This window comes from Schistocerca serialis, chromosome 1 (assembly GCF_023864345.2).
Source record: "Schistocerca serialis cubense isolate TAMUIC-IGC-003099 chromosome 1, iqSchSeri2.2, whole genome shotgun sequence".
NCBI classification, from domain to species: Eukaryota; Metazoa; Arthropoda; class Insecta; order Orthoptera; family Acrididae; genus Schistocerca; species Schistocerca serialis.
In genome coordinates this window covers 377522926-377540039 of record NC_064638.1, presented here as the reverse complement: position 1 = coordinate 377540039, position 17114 = coordinate 377522926, and the positions used below count along the sequence as shown (strand labels likewise).

Here is a 17114-nt window from a genome sequence, read left to right as displayed (position 1 = left end):
GTTTCACACGATCGTCTTTTTCGAAACCCATGTTGATTACTACAGAGTAGATTTCTAGTCTCCAGAAAAGTCATTATACTCGAACATAATACGTGTTCCAAAATTCTACAACTGATCGACGTTAGAGATGTAGGTCTATAGTTCTGCACATCTGTTCGACGTCCCTTCTTGAAAACGGGGATGACCTGTGCCGTTTTCCAATCCTTTGGAACGCTACGCTCTTCTAGAGCCTTACGGTACACCGCTGCAAGAAGGGGGGCAAGTTCCTTCGCGTACTCTGTGTAAAATCGAACTGGTATCCCATCAGGTCCAGCGGCCTTTCCTCTTTTCTTACAGTTGTCGCGCACCACAGCTCCCACTAGTTCCATGGAAACTATTCCCTGATGTCTCACGACATGCCCTACCGTTCTGTCTTCAGCCAATGTTATCTTTTCTTCGATAATTCTGTTGAGGGCCACATGTTCGCACATGTGTGTGAATTCCTACGAGACCAAATTGCTGAGGTCATCGGTCCCTAGACTTACACACTACTTAAACTAACTTATGCTAAGAACAAAACACACACACACACACACACACACACACACACCCATGTCCGAGGGAGGACTCGAACCTCCGGCGGGAAGGACTGCGCAATCCGTGACACGGCGCCTCAAACCGCGCGGCTGCTGAGGATAGCGAATCGTATCACTGATATCCTTTCATTTCGATTTCTAATCGAACTCTTGAATATTTCTTTTAGTTCCTTCATTACTTCTTCTGTGTACAGTTTGAATGGTAGGGGAGAAGGATTGCATCCGAGTCTTATACCCTATTTAATCCAGGCGCTTATCTGTTGGTCTTTCGTTTTTATTGTTCTCTTGTTTATTGTATATATTACCCTTCTTTTGCTACACCTTTAATTTAATTTTGCGAGTATTTCAAACATATTTCGCCAGTTTATGCTGTCTCTCTAATGGCTCTGAGCACTATGGGACTTAACATCTGAGGTCATCAGTCCTCTAGAACTTAGAACTACTTAAACCTAACTAACCCAAGGACGTCACACACATCCATGCCCGAGGCAGGATTCGAACCTGCGACCGTAGCGGTCGCACGGTTCCAGACTGTAGCGCCTAGAGCCACTCGGCCACATCGGCCGGCCTGCTGTCTCTCTGCCTGATACTAATCCCTCGATTTGTATGTCGCGCTGCACCTAACGTGCTGTGTAACTTATTTTACATTTTCTGATCTTCGCCTATACTACAGTTTCCCCCGTCAATTATTACCCACAGAGAAGGTGTCACAACAACTAAGGTATTGGGCTCGCATGAAGGAAGGACCAAGTTCAAATTAACACTTGGCAAGCGCGATTTAGATTTTTCATGTTTTTCTTAAATCTCGTACGGTGAATGCCGGTATGGCTCCGGAAGGCCACCGCCGATTTCCTCCTGCATTTTGGTCCAATCCGGGACTACATTCGGTCCCTAATAATATTGTCATCGTGGAGTGTTAAACCCTGATCTTCCTTCCTCCACTCCATGCTAACTATCATCCAGTACTATGTTAACTGTACCGACTGACTTAGCCCTTGTTTCGGTAAATACTTTTTCATAAATTTCTTTACTCGTCTGTTTCTTCTCCTCTTGGTCAGCTTAATTATTAATACGGTGTAGTAACATTACAACTTCTATCTTTCCCGTTTCCTCTTGTCCTGTTTTCTGACGGTGCACATTTGACTTTTAGCCCAAAGATAGAGTCTCAAGAACTTCTTGTCGCCATAACTATTTTAACACCAGTGCAAGTCATTTATCGAATAAATTTTTCTTCGTATACCCGTCTCCTTAGCCGTGCCCCTTAATGCAGCATGTGTAGCAGGTTCGAATATTGGTGGCAGCAGGAAAGTCCGCTGTCGGTATCCAGTCTCTGCGGCGCTGTTTATGGTGGTGATCCGTCCATCAGATGAGGAAGTTGCGCTGTGGTTCTTGTGGTGCTGCTCTGAAGGAGAGGGCAGCGGGTTCTATTTTCTCCCTTCTCCCTCGCATCGTCATCGAACATGATACTGAACTCTACAAGGACACTTCTCAGTCAACTATATTGTACCATGTATTTGAGGTACAACATACAAATTTATTGAATGAAAAGTGCCATTGTACCAAAGAAATGAAAAGCTACACGGACTACCACCAAAAAATATCAAACGAATTGACCCTCGTCTGGTCCAATCTGCTTACGATATTCCACGCGTTTGGGCTACCTTATGAAATATTGCTACGGAAACAGAACGCTTTCACTACTTCCGCAGCAAGCTGCTATACTTTGTCGTTTAGCTAGTCTTTATTCTCATTTATGCATTTCTTCCGTATCTGTAAACAACATTCTGTGCTAAGTTGCCTGACGCCATTATGGAGCCGGCCGATGTGGCTGAGCGGTTCTTAGCGCTTCAGTCCGGAACCGCGCGACTGCCGCGGTCGCGGGTTCGAATCCTGCCTCTGGCATGGATGTGTGTGATGTCCTTAGGCTAGTTAGGTTTAAGTAGTTCTAAGTTGTAGGGGACTGATGACCTCAGATGTTAAGTCCCATAGTGCTCAGAGCCATTTTAACCATTTGACACTATGGAACAGTTCTGAGCCTTCCTTTCGTCGGCTGCACACATTTCACCCTGACTCTACAATGTTTTGTCTTTGCTTGGAGGTAAAGTACGCAGCACTAAACTAAGCTTTACTCAATAAAAAACAAGTGGCGTTTGACTGTCAATGAACTGGTGAAAAAAGTTTGTTTTTCAAAGAATGAAACGCTGTAATTTAGTGGTACGGAATATACTCAATCTTTGAAGCAGATTGAATTTTCGAACTAAGGCGCTAGCATGTCGAACAGCTCGCTAGCGTTCCGTTTAAGGTCGGCAATACTTTATTTGATAAGCAAAGATCGGGTCAGGCCGCACGGGATTAGCCGAGCGGTCTCAGGCGCTGCAGTCATGGACTGTGCGGCTGGTCCCGGCGGAGGTTCGAGTCCTCCCTCGGGCATGGGTGTGTGTGTTTGTCCTTAGGATAATTTAGGTTAAGTAGTGTGTAAGCTTAGGGACTGATGACCTTAGCAGTTAAGTCCCATAAGATTTCACACACATTCGAACATTTTTTTGATCTGGTCAGACACAGGCAATAACAAGTGCGGCAGCCAGAGCTGCATTTCTGCAACAGTTCATACGACCGCCGTGAATGTGTTCGCTCACGAAGGCGGGGTACGTTAGTCAAGAGCGCTGCGAGTTCTGAAGGCTGCAAAACAGAAAGTGCACATTCCACGACTTCTGTGAACAAGGACGACCTGGGTCGAAAGGGTTAACTACTGCGAATAGTTTGACAGCAAAGTTCGCAAGGTAATGATTGTGCTGGGCTACTTATCTCGTCTGGTAAATAGCATTTCAAATCTAAGGTCACTGTAAACCGTCATAGTAGGGTGCGGTACTATTAGGTTTTCGTAAATCCACACGTTCACAATGATAAGAAATTGAATCTTACGGGATAATGTGTTATCTGATACGTCATTGTGCAGTGTGACTGGCCAGTTGTTCCTTGACGGTATATTAACTGTTCAACCGTCTTTTGACATGCTTTGGATAATTTTCTGGACTATTATGGATTATTTTAGAGATAAAAGAATTAACGAGACTCGATCCACCTATCACCTTGATCCCAGTGCTTCCTTTGACGACTCTCGAAAGTAACGTTATTATTTCCCGTTGGCGACGAAATCATCAGATTCAGAATAGAAGTTTGGGATGAGGAAGGATAGGCAAGGAAATTGGTACTACTCTTTTCAAAAGAACCATGGCGCGGCAGTCGCCTTAAATGACTGAAGAAAAAAAAGAAAATGGAAATTCGATTTTCCAGACGGGGATCTGACCCTTGACGTCCCAGATACATTATTCTACCAGTGGCCATCTCGTTCCGTTTGACACTCCATGAGAACGATGGATAATCAGATAGGGGAAGTTTCGGCCCCGGCCTACGATGAATTCGCAGGGTGATATTTATCGACAATGGCCAGCCATAATGACTGCGCTACGAGAAAGCAACGAAGCAACGTATAGAGGTATACCAAAGAGATGGTACAGCCATAATTAGTTCAGCTTCGACTTTGTTTAGTAGCTGATGTTAGTTCATTTTTTACGACTTAAAGAGTGAGTATATTTTTTTGAGCTTCGTGTACGTTGAAATATCGGGGTAAAATTCTCGGTACGCTCTGACATTTGTCAGTAGCTTGCATATGAAACCTGTAGAGCCGACGAAATTGAGGAGTTTATGGCAGATAGAAAAGTGACCTAGGTCTACAACTTTGCTTCCGTCTTTTTTTCTCGATGTTCGGGAATTTATTGTGAAAAACTTATACGAAAATTATCATTCATAGTATTGCCCATCGCTGGCCAATACATTCTCCCATCTTTCGGATAGCATACGAGTCCTGTGGAGGAAGAATTGAGCGTCTTTTGTGGGGATCCATGAATTTTACACTTGTTCATACGATCGGAAGTGCTGGTCAGCCAGACTGTATGTTACTGATCGAAAAAGGTTGTAGTCAGAGAGAGCAACGTATGGAGAATACGGCGGGAGGGATAGGACTTCTCATTTCAACGTTTCCATGTATATTTTGACGGGTTTTTCGACATGGGGTCGAGCACTGACTTCCTGCAAAATAACCTTTACGTGTCTATCGCAGTATTGTGGCCGTTTGTGTTTCAGTGCTGAGCTCGAACGCATCAATTGCTTTCTGTAGTGATGCCTGTGACTGTCTTCGTCTGTTTCAGTAGCTACGAACACGTTCAGTCTTCCACCGCCATGCCGGTCTTCGACATCAGAATCACCGTTCTTAAGGCGTTGAAAACATTCTCTGGACGTTCTTCCACTAATACACTACTGACCATTAAAATTGCTTCACCACGAAGATGACGTGCTACAGACGCGAAATTTAACCGACAGGAAGAAAATGCTGTGATATGCAAATGATTAGCTTTTCAGAGCATTCACACAAGTTTGGCGTCGGTAGTGACACATCAACTTGCTGACATGAGGAAAGTTTCCAACAGATTTCTCTTACACAAACAGCAGTTGACCGGCGTTGCCTGGTGAAACGTTGTTGTGATGCCTCGTATAAAGAGGAGAAATGCGTACCATCACGTTTCCGACTTTGATAAAGGTCGGATTGTAGCATATCGCGATTGCGGTTTATCGTATCGCAACATTGCTGCTCGCGTTGGTCGAAACCCAATGACTGTTAGCAGAATATGGAATCGGTGGGTTCAGGAGCGTAATACGGAATGCCGTACTAGATCCCACGGCCTCGTATCCCTAGCAGTCGAGATGACAGGCATCTTATCCGCATGGCTGTAACGGATCGTGCAGCCACGTCTCGATCACTGAGTCAACAGATTGGGACGTTTGCAAAACAACAACCATTTACACGAACAGTTCGACGACGTTTGCAGCAGCATGGACTATCAGCTCGGAGACCATGGCTGCGGTTACCGTTGACGCTGCATCACAGACAGGAGCGCCTGCGATGGTGTACTCAACGACGAACCTGGGTGCACGAATGGCAAAACGTCATTTTTTCGCATGAATCCAGGTTCTGTTTACAGCATCATGATGGTCGCATCCGTGTTTGGCGGCGTCGCGGCGAACGCACTTTGCAAGCGTGTATTCGTCATCGCCATACTGGTGTATCACCCGGCGTGATGGTATGGGGTGCCACTGCTTACACGTCTCGGTCACCTCTTATTCGCATTGACGGCACTTTGAACAATGGACGTTACATTTCAGATGTGTTACGACCCGTGGCTCTACCCTTCATTCGATCCCTGCGAAACCCTACATTTCAGCAGGATAATGCACGACCGCATGTTACAGGTCCTGTACGGGCCTTTCTGGATACAGAAAATATTTGACTGCTGCCCTGGCCAGCACGTTCTCCAGATCTCTCATCAACCGAAAACGTCTGGTCAATGGTGGCCGAGCACCTGGCTCGTTACAATACGCCAGTCACTACTCTTGATGAACTGTGCTATCGTGTTGAAGCTGCATGGGCAGCTGTACCTGTACACGCCATCCAAGCTCTGGTTGACTGAATGCCCAGGCGTATCAAGGCCGTTATTACGGCTAGAGGTGGTTGTTCTGGGTACTGATTTCTCAGGATCTATGCACCCAAATTGCGTGAGAATGTAATCACATGTCAGTTCTAGTATAATGTATTTGTCCAATGAATACCCGTTTATCATCTGCATTTCTTCTTGGTGTAGCAATTTTAATGGCCAGTAGTGTAGTTCCCTCACCACTGGTCTTACCCAGCATTTTAAGAGCCACAGCCGCAGATTTCTTCATGTTAAAGCAGAAAATTAAATCTTCCCGCAAATGGCGAGAAATGGGTACGTAAGTTGACGTACTTAATCGAGAATAACCTTATGATGCAATCACAAATCGACTAATATTTTTATGGCTTTATGTTTACAGATGCCTAAGCTTATTGTATTACACCTATGACCAACCACCTGAACCCCACTTGCCGCTACTGCCGTCTATTGCAAAACGGCGGAAGCAAAGTTGTAGACCTAATATATAAAAATGACATAAGCACATAATATTAATTAATAGAAAAAGATAAGCTAAAAACGGAGGAAGAAGAGATTAGAAGCGTTTGAGATTTGTTAGAGAAGGATGCCAAAAATTAAGTGGATTGATAAAATAAGAAATAAAGTAGTCCTCCGCAGAATCGGCTAGGAAAGAAATATTTGAGAACACTGACTAGAAGAAGGGACAGGATAGTAGGAGATGCATTAAAATACCAGGGAATATCTGTCCTGGTACTATACAAAGTCGTATAGGGAGTAAAACCTAGACAGAGATTGGAATAAATCCAACTAATAATTGAGGACATTGGCTGCAGGTGCTATTCAGACGGAGAGGTTGGCGCAGGACAGGAGGTCGTGGCGGCTGGATCACACCAGTCAGAAGATGATGACAAAGAAAGTACTAGTGGTAAGCAACGCCCATCATTTACCATACTGTAGCTTACAAATTACGAGTAAGGTTGTCTCATAATACGTTGTTGATACTGTTGGTTTGGAATAGTGAGAATTGCTGGCTTTTCCTTTTCTGCATCAAGTGGAATAAGTAGATCGGCGAAAGCTCTAAGCGCACGCTTAATCCATTTCACCTGTTCTGATATCTTTTCAAATTCGAAGGTGATAGCACTGCGTTACACTCTAGTTTGAGTCTCGCAGATTCTGCAAGTCAGGCACAGCACGGATTACGATAACGGAAAAGTGACGTAGCGATTGTTACATCAGCGTGGTACTGGCTGGAGTAGCATGATTCTTCAGTCGAAAACTTGTTGCAAGGTCGGGCACCCAAAGGTCAGGTTAACTGCGCAGTAGTCGAACGGATCACTGAAGCAAGAGTTTTGTCTCGGCCTTGGGGCTTAGCCTGCAACTGCTTAGGCGGCAATGTGTAGCTTAGCTTCGACGATGTTCACAAAGCACGTAACGTGAATCTATTATCCATAGTACATGGCGATAGATAAATTGTGGCACCAACTTTTGGTACTAATACGAGAAGAAAATTCTGTATAAATGTTGTTGTTAGGGTCTTCAGTCCGAGGATTGGTTTGGAGTAGCTGTCCATGGTACTAATACGAGAAGAAGATTCTGTATAAATGTTGTTGTTAGGGTCTTCAGTCCGAGGATTGGTTTGGAGTAGCTGTCCATGCTACTATATTCTGTTCACCGAATAACTGCTGCAACCTGCATCCTTTTGAACTTGCTTACTGTATTCATCTCTTGGTTTCCCTCTAGAATTTTTACCCCCCTCCCCCCGCCACACTACCTTCCAATACTAAATTTGTGATCCCTTCATTTCTCAGAATGTGCCCTATGAACCGATAACTTCTGTTATTCTAGTTGGGCCACAAATTCCTTTTTTCTTCATTTCTGTTCAGTATCTCCTCATTAGTTACATTATCTAGCCATCTAATCTTCAGCATTCTTCTGTAGCACCAAATTTCGAAAGCTTCTATTCTCGTCTGCCTGAACTGTTTGTCGTCCATGTTTCATTTCCACACAAAGCTACACTTCATACAAATACCTTCAAGAAAGATTTCCTAACACGTAAATCGATATTTGATGTTAACAAATCTCTGTTATTGAGAAACGCTTTCTCCGCCGTTGCCAGTCTACATTTTATATTTCTCTGCTTCAACGATCCTCAGTTATTGTACCGCTCAAATAGAAAACTCATGTACTACTTTTAGTGACTCATTTCCTAATCTAATTCCCTCAGCATCGCATCGCCTGATTTAATTCTACTACATACGATTACTCTAGTTTTCCTTGTTTTGATGCTCATTTTACATTATCCTTTCAGAAAATTGTCTGGCAGATTCCGTTCAACTGCGCTTCCAAGTTCTTTGCTGCCTCTGACAGAATCACTATGTCATCAGCAAACAGCAAAGTTTTTATTTCTGCTCCCTAAAATATAATTTCTTCTCCAAATTTTTCTTTGGTTTCCTTTACTGCTCACTCAGTATGCAGACTGAATAACATCGGGGATAGCTACAACCCTGTCTCATTCCCTTCTTAACCACCCTTTCATGTCCCTCGATTCTTTATAACTGCCGTCTGGTTTCTGTACAAGTTGTATTGTAGCTGTCGTCTATTTCTGTACAAGTTGTATATAACCTTTCGCTCTCTTTATTTTACCCCTGCGCCCTTCAGAATTTGAAAGAGTCAATTCCAGGCGATACTGTCAAAAACTTTCTCCAAATCTACAAAAGCTATAAATGTAGGTTTGCCTTCCTTTAACCTACCTTGTAAGATAAGTCTTAGGGTCAGTGTAGACCCGCGTTTTCTACGAAATGAGAATTATGTACCTTCAGCTGCTGGCGGGCGTTGATATATATGTCAACGGGGACAGCTGAAAATGTGTACCCTAGCCGGGACTCGAACCCGGGATCTCCTGCTTACATGGCAGTCGCTCTATCCATCTGAGCCACCGAGGGCACAGAGGATAGTGCGACTGCATGGACCATCTCGCGCACGCCTCCCGCGAGATCCACATTCTCACCTTATGCAGGGTGGCTCACGAAATGTGTTACCAACTGTTTCTTTCACAATTTACGACGCACATTAGATACCCCGCTGGGATCTCTACAGCAGTACTAGCAGAGCTTGGCAAAACAAGTGCGTTACGAAATGACGTGTAATTCACGATACTGCCGCTAGGAGACTAGTAAGCAGCAATGGCTGACAATGGAAGACTGACGACACAGCAACGATGGGCAATGAAACGAAAAGCCTTGTTGTGACTCAGAGGCGTTTTCGACTACAGTTTAACACACGATGGGTCCCTTGCAAGATGACCATCCACAGGTTGTACGATAAATTTGTACAGGAAGGAACAGTATTGGAAGCGCAGCGACCTCGGCCTAAGCCTGTTTGTTCGCCGGAGAATATTGAAGCGGTACGAGTTGCTGTACAGAGAAGTTCCGGGAAATCGTGTAGAAAGGCAGCAGTGCAACTGAGAATATCCAGACGATCCGTTCAACGCATTCCTAAAAGCGACCTCCATATGTACCCTTACAAGATGACTTGTGCACAGAAGCTCAATGAAGAACACAAGCAGCAGAGACTACTGTTTGCTCAGTGGGCAGAGGATAGGGAAGAAACTCTCAACAAAGTTTGGTTTTCAGACGAGGCGCATTTTGATTTAGACGGTGAGGTTAACAAACAAAATGTACACTTTTGGGCCACTGAAAACCCACAAGTGCTTCGTGAACGATAACATTATGCTCCGAGGATTACGGCGTGGGCACCAATTTCCAGTCACGGACTTATTGGACCCTTTTTCTTTGAAGAAACTGTGAACAGCTTCTTGCTACTGCCTTGCCCTTCAACACGCAGTGGTTCATGCAAGATGGAGCAAGGCCACATACTGCAAACACTGTGTTGGAGTTTTTACACGAGCATTTCGACAGGCGGATCATTTAACTCAGGTTTCCAGGTCGCTTCAATGACGGACAAAATTGGCCCCCCAATATTCCAGACCTCAATCCATGTGACTTTTTTCTTTGGGGGTACCTAAAGAAAAAAATTTTCCCGAAACGTCCACGTGATTTAATGGAGCTCAGAAGACTTATTCTTCAAGTTTGCAGTGAAATTACAGAAGACATGTGCCATAGGGTAATCACTAACTTCAGTGTTCGTTTGAAGGAAGTTAAGAAACGAAATGGTGGACATATTGAGAATGTGCTGAGTTAGAACGAATCTCCATGGACGGCTCTTCATTGTAGTATATGTTCCTTTCAGATTGTATTGTCAATAAAGTTTGTATTCAAAAACAAAATGGTAACATAACCCTGTGTGTCCACACACTACATTCGTAGTGTCCCTACCCAACACACTCATTACTCGTGGAAGACATTCTTACCAAGTTCTGTAAGAGTTCGGGCAGTATGTGTGCATCCGCACAGAAGGTCATGGCCGGTATTGCCAGGACTATGTACTTATATGGATATGGTGTCTGTTCTTTCGGACATGTCCTAAAGAACAGACACTATTGATGACCTGCGGCCGTCTAGAACGAAATGAGAATTATATATTAACACCTTCAGCTGCTGACGGGCATGTCCGAAAGAACAGACACCATATCCATATAAGTATACAGTTCTGGCAATACCGGCCATGACCACCATCTTCTATGCGGATGCACACATATTACCCGAACTCTTACGGGACTTGGTAAGAATGTCTTCCAGGAGTAATGTGTGTGTTGGGTAGGGACACTACGAATGTAGTGTGTGGACATATAAGGTGAGAATGTGGCCCGCATCTCGTGGGCGTGCGGTAGCGTTCTCGCTTCCCACGCCCGGGTTCCCGGGTTCGATTCCCGGCGGGGTCAGGGATTTTCTCTGCCTCGTGATGGCTGGGTGTTGTGTGCTGTCCTTACGTTAGTTAGGTTTAAGTAGTTCTAAGTTCTAGGGGACTTATGACCACAGCAGTTGAGTCCCATAGTGCTCAGAGCCATTGAGAATGTCGGTCTCACGGGAGGCGTGCCAGAGATAATTCCCTGCAGTCGCACTATCCTCTGTGCCTTCGGTGGCTCGGGTGGATAGAGCGTCTGCCATGTAAGCAGGAGATCCCGGGTTCGAGTCCTGGTCGGGGCACACATTTTCACCAGTCCCCGTTGATACATATCAACGCCCGTCAACGGCTGAAGGTATTAATGTATAATTCTCATTTTGTTCTAGACGACTGCAGGTCATCAATGGTGTCTGTTCGGACATGTCCGAAAGAACAGTCACCATATCCATATAAGTACGCGTTTTCTACGTTTCTCCTGAATCCAAACTGATCATCCCGCAGGCAGACTTCCTTCCGCACCCTTTCCTAATCAGATGAGATCGATGACCTCTCTGTTTGGTCCCGTCCCCCCAAATCAACCAACCAACCATTATTTTTGTCAGGATAGCAGCTTAATGTTGAAGAATAACACATATGTAAATGATTTATTAGTCTGATGAAGTGTATGCAGTCTCTCGAAGGCGTGGAAGTGGGTACTTGGAATCTAGAGACTGCATAGTAGTATGTCCTGTAACTATACAGCGTGATCCGTCACCGTAGAATTGCAAACAGACGAATATAACCACGAAGTTTTTCGTGATGGATATGCTGCATTAAATGTTCTGGACTCATTAACTACGTTAATTCTCAATGGAAATTGAGTTTTCGACAATGCCCATCATTGTCTTGGCCATGAAAACAGCTTATCGTCGCAAAAGTAACGGAATAACGCATATGTAGTACTGTCCACTGCAAACAAAAACTGCATTGGTATCAATGATGATGCTCCACTTGGAGTATCTAATCCCTCATTACGTATAGCGTAATACGAGACATAATCTTAAAATGGTTCAAATGGCTCTAAGCTCTATGGGATTTAACATCTGAGGTCATCACTGCCCTAGAACTTAGAACTACTTAACTTAACTAACCTAAGGACATCACACACATCCACGCCCGAGGCAGCATTAGAACCTGCGACCGTAGCAGCAGCGCGGCTCCAGACTGAAGTGGCTAGAACCGCTCGGCCACAACGGCCGGCACATAATCCTAAACCGCCTCTTCATATCGTGTACCTCCGTCCACGCTGCGGGAGAGATTGCGTCGGAATATGTCCCGTATTGTACTGAACATTTGTGGTGCCAATATACTTTCTGGTTACAGTAGAACATTCGTGGGAGAAGCTGCTTTCAGTTGCTTATTACTGGAAGGTGATGTCCAAATGACGTAACACATTTGTCGACTGCTAGCGAGATTCGTGGTCGCATGGTCGCACTGAGTTTTACAAAAATAAAGTGTGTGAGTGAACCCTCGGAGATCGCGACATATTTGGGAAAAAAAGCTAAATATTTGTGACAAACAAGAATATAATTCTCATTGCTGCTCGTTCCACGAGCTGCAATTTAAGCTGGGCTATTAGGTTCCTGCGTGCTCACTCTCGGAAACTGTGACATATTCGAAAATAAACACCTAAATATTTGTGACTATCAAGAATATAAATTTTATTGTTGCTCATTTCACTCACAGTAATTTAATCTTTGGTTTTACAACCAGAATGAAGTCACAAACTCGAACAATACTGACTCCTGAGAGAGAGAGCGTTCTTATATGTAAATAACATGCAATAGCGCAGAATAAGATTCTATTACAATAACAATGAAGTCCCAAAATCTATTACAAATGTGAAGACGTGTAAAGAAATATTTGAACATGGCAGGATCTGAACCTACTTCTTTCGCCTCAGTAATTCCACGTCTCTAACCACTACACTGCAGTCAATAATACAACTTTCCACAACAGTACCTTTCATCTTAGGATGTACTTAAGGCTTTTACCGCCCATATGTCGTTAACTGCTACCCAATAGTAAAAAAATCGGACCAACACTGATGTGTTTGTGAAAGCTCTTCTATCTTGAAAAGGGATGCTGTCATAACGCGCAAGTTATAATACGAAAACAACGAAATCCAATATGGCGTCTTTACAGATCTTCATTTATCGATTGCTATCGACTTTCATGCTCGCATCGAGTTTTACTTTGGCATCACTGCACAGTAAGAATTGGGTGGAAGAAGCTCCTCCTGACATTTATATCCGTGTGATTACGTTGCATCTTCGACAGTCCGATGCAACGTAATCACACGGATATAAATGTCGGGAGGAGCTCCACCAAATACTTACTGTGAAGTGATGCCAAAGTAAAACACGATGCTGGGTGCTGTGACCATCATAATTTTCATCATCATTGAAACGCAAGTAGCCGAATTGGCGTCAACTAAGAAGACTTGCAGTACGGTGGCCGAAGCCCGAAGGGGATATCCCAGCCAATAAATGCCGTATGATCATTTCATTTTATTTTTTTATTTATTTTTTTCATCGAAAGCTCGGATCTTCACAGCGAAATGATGCGCCTAATGCACCGACAAACAAGAAATGCGCCACAGAAGACTTGGTAATTATATTAGGTAGACTGTTCGCACTACTCCGTAGACTGACTTTTTTGTCATCTTATCAGTAGTAAATATTAATTATTAGTACATACAGTTGCTGTAGACTGACATGGACGCTAAGGGGGAAGAATATTCATTTTGGTGCGTTAAGAGATGCATATCCTCGGAGTCACAATAAACCAACAAATTTACCAATGTATTGAACAGCAGCCTCAGCCTAGTGTGTTTTAACTCGTCTCCACCGTTCATGTCTCATCAACTGCAAGGCTGCAGTGTGAGTCATCGTACAAGTGTTACTCTAGAGTACAATGACGATCATTACTATTTACTGGGTAGAGAAGCTTAAAACAGTACTGGTCCAAAAAGACTGCACGGATGGATTAACTAGTAGAGTGGTCCCCGCAAAAACGGCTTCCTGTGAAGGATCAGAGTCGTGCAGGTGGTTCAAATCTATCAGAAAAATTCAGTGGATCTATCAAAGGAAATGTTAAGTCCCAGGAATAGCAATCGTCAGAGAGAGCGTGATTCAGATCGCTACGTTCGCTGCAGCTTATTTTTCTGTCGTTGAAGGAAATAATTGAAGGGCGGCTAATTCACTGTGTTCAGATATCCTCATTAAGGCCCTTATTAACACTGGACGTATCTCAACATGTAAACAACAGTCATTCTATGTATAGCGCATACCTGTGGCGATCAGCACAAAGAGCTTTTATGACGGAACTTATAGAAAAAAACTTCAAAGTACTCGCACAGACAAAGGAAAAAGCCGACGTGTATTTGCATGAAGTATTTGCATGAAGTTTCAATTTGTGTTTTCCATGTCTGTATAACAAATACCATCCTGCAACGTGTGATGTCAGAAGCACATCCGACGAGTAAGTGTACGTTACTCTTGTGGCCTGGAACACTGTGGCTTATTGTATTACTGATTGTAAATAACGTCATTCGTACCATTATTTATCGAGGTTTGACTTGGACAGTAAACAGTCAAATAACATACAACTTCACGAAAATGCAGGTCGTTTATGCTTTCATTATATTACCTCTCAAATGTCATATAAATTAAATACTGTGACCAGAGATTAAAACAAAAGTGTTAGCGGAATTCGACCTGTCGGCTCGACCACGACCCTCTTCCATAGCGCGAACGCGAACCTCTTGCCCGCAACGACATCTTACGCCAGCACCTTCGCATAGGTACATCATTTACATAATGGACGCGTAAAACTTCTCTTGCAATTTTCTCGGAATTGCCAGAGCGGTGCAACCTACTACTTTCAGGTTATGCTACTTTAATGACCCACTAAAGATGTACACAGTCTGAAGTAAATCCGTGATCCCAACGTCGTGGCCTCCCCTTGTGAGTGTATTCAAAATGTCCTAAGGTGAAATGAAAATCTATACAGCCCGAAACAACAATATCCAATTAAGCAGCTTGATCGTGCTAGCAGATAACCTCTGATAGTTCCCTACAACTACTTAGATTTTTATGCAGGATGCATGTCAGCCAGCTACCATCCAACAAATAACTTGGATTCTGTAATTGACGATGGTCATAAAATGTTATAGGCTTACAACAGTGCTATGATGTTTCGTAGTTACCGCTTGCCCAGGTGGCTACCAACATTGTACGATCATATGTTAGCACCCACAATTCACCATGTAAATAACCGTATTCCTGAAAATCAATATATATTTTAGAAATGCAGCAAAGACGCATTCGGCAAAGTTTTTGGACAACGACGAGCCTTCAGCGCTGTAGCGGTTTCGAACTCTGGAATACTAGACGATCATTTGAAGTAATTGAGGAAGGGAGGATCGAAGGAAGGTTAGAATTCAGCACGTTTTCGATGTCCTTCAGGAAAGAACTAAATTCTGATTGGGGAAGTTGCAAGCTGTAGCATGTAAGCCGTACGTGGCATTTAGCTGTAGTGATTCGAGAAATGACACGAAAACCTTACCTCAGGATTGGATAATAGGGATTTACATCTCAGCCTTCTCGAATACTATTCCAGTGTCTCAAATGCTTTGATACCTAGGACGTTTCTTCGGAGAACTCATCTCTAGATGGGCCGTTCGGACGGCGTTGTGCGGCACCATGAGGACGTGTGGGAGTTGGAACATGTAGGCGCAGGGAAGCCTCCCTAAGGTCCCATCAAACTACCGCATGTTACGAGTGGTTCGGTTTTCATACGGGTCGTACTGATCCCAGTACCCCGCTGCTTATCAGGGAGAAGTGTCGAGGGTGATCCGTTAGTCCGACGGCCACCAGCCTCTGGCAGAGTGGGATCTGACTCCCTATTGTTCTTTAGACCATTCTATCCACTAGTTCCGCAGATATAGTGATTCTGTTGTGAGTGATCGCCATGATGGCTACTGATTGACACAGAATTTTAGCGAATCTGGTTACAGGCAAGCGCAAAATTTGCGAGTGTATACGTTCCGAGCACGGACTAAAACTAAGACGTCATCAGAGCGAGAGCTAGAGCTAGTGATAGCACAGCATGAGGCACCAACGTAAGTCCAAACTACACGGCTGTGGACCTAAGAACATTTAAAATCAACACGTTACGTGAGTGATATTATGCTGCCATAGGTCCTGCTCTTCTAGAGGTTGATCCGGACCTCCATATTTCAACCGTGTAACTTTGGCCCTGTACACCACAGTCGTTTCGAAATGCTGTTATCTTACTGGTGCTTGGTAGTTCCTTTGACGATTTCCAGCTGTGACATTCGAAGTTGAATATTTATGGTCTTCGCAACTGAGAGATTAGAAATTTTGACTGTCGGGTGTGCGGAGGATCCAGACTCAATTCCCGGTACTCTCAGAGATTTTTTCCTTGACGAGAGGACTGGTAAGGGGTCCACTTAGTCTTCTAAGTCCAATTGAAAGTATAATTGGATGAGAAGTAGCGGCTCCAAAGTCGGGAAAGCTGACAATGTCTGGGTGAATGGTGTGACGATCCCATGTTCCTCCGTCACTTTGATTCGCGAAGAGATTTCCTTTGACTTTTTACTGTAAAGTCTGCATCAGTTTAATTTTTGTCTTACTTTTTCTACATTTTGGATGTCTTCATCTGACGTATTAATTCTGTTTAAGTATCTCTGATTTCATTTATTGTATGTCAAAGTGAAATGGCTCTAAGCACTATGGGACTAACATTTGATGTCAACAGTCCCCTAGAGTTAGAACTACTTAAAATTAACTAACCTGAGGATGTCACACACATTATTGCCCGAGACAGGATTCGAACCTGCGACCGTAGCAGCAGCGCGGTTCCGGACTGAAGCGCCTAGAACCGCTCGGCTATTGTATGTCTGTAACTGAAATATTTGTTCAGGTTTTCGGGGATATGCAAAAGCAATATGTAAATATAAATGGAGGAAGACACGTAGGCCTATTACCTTCCATGACAGATCTGAGCCTTCTTGGTTCGAACGAATAGTTTGTAATTGTTTTCTCTCTGGAATATTTTGTTATTTATTATAAATTAAATAGAAAAATATACGTATTTGTTAATATGAATTGTTCTGCAGTACGACGGGTCAAGAGTATCCCAGCAACATCGCGTGGCTAAAGCA

General features: G+C 43.7%; 1 protein-coding gene and 1 non-coding gene across 2 annotated transcripts in view; both read right to left on the bottom strand.

The window, feature by feature from the left end:
- Window positions 1–17114, bottom strand: part of LOC126470926 (hexokinase-1-like) — a 276017-nt gene that overhangs the window by 248571 nt on the left and 10332 nt on the right. The window lies entirely within an intron of this gene.
- On the bottom strand, window positions 8951–9025 carry Trnat-ugu (transfer RNA threonine (anticodon UGU)). The gene has a single exon. It is a non-coding gene; the product is annotated as a tRNA-Thr (tRNA).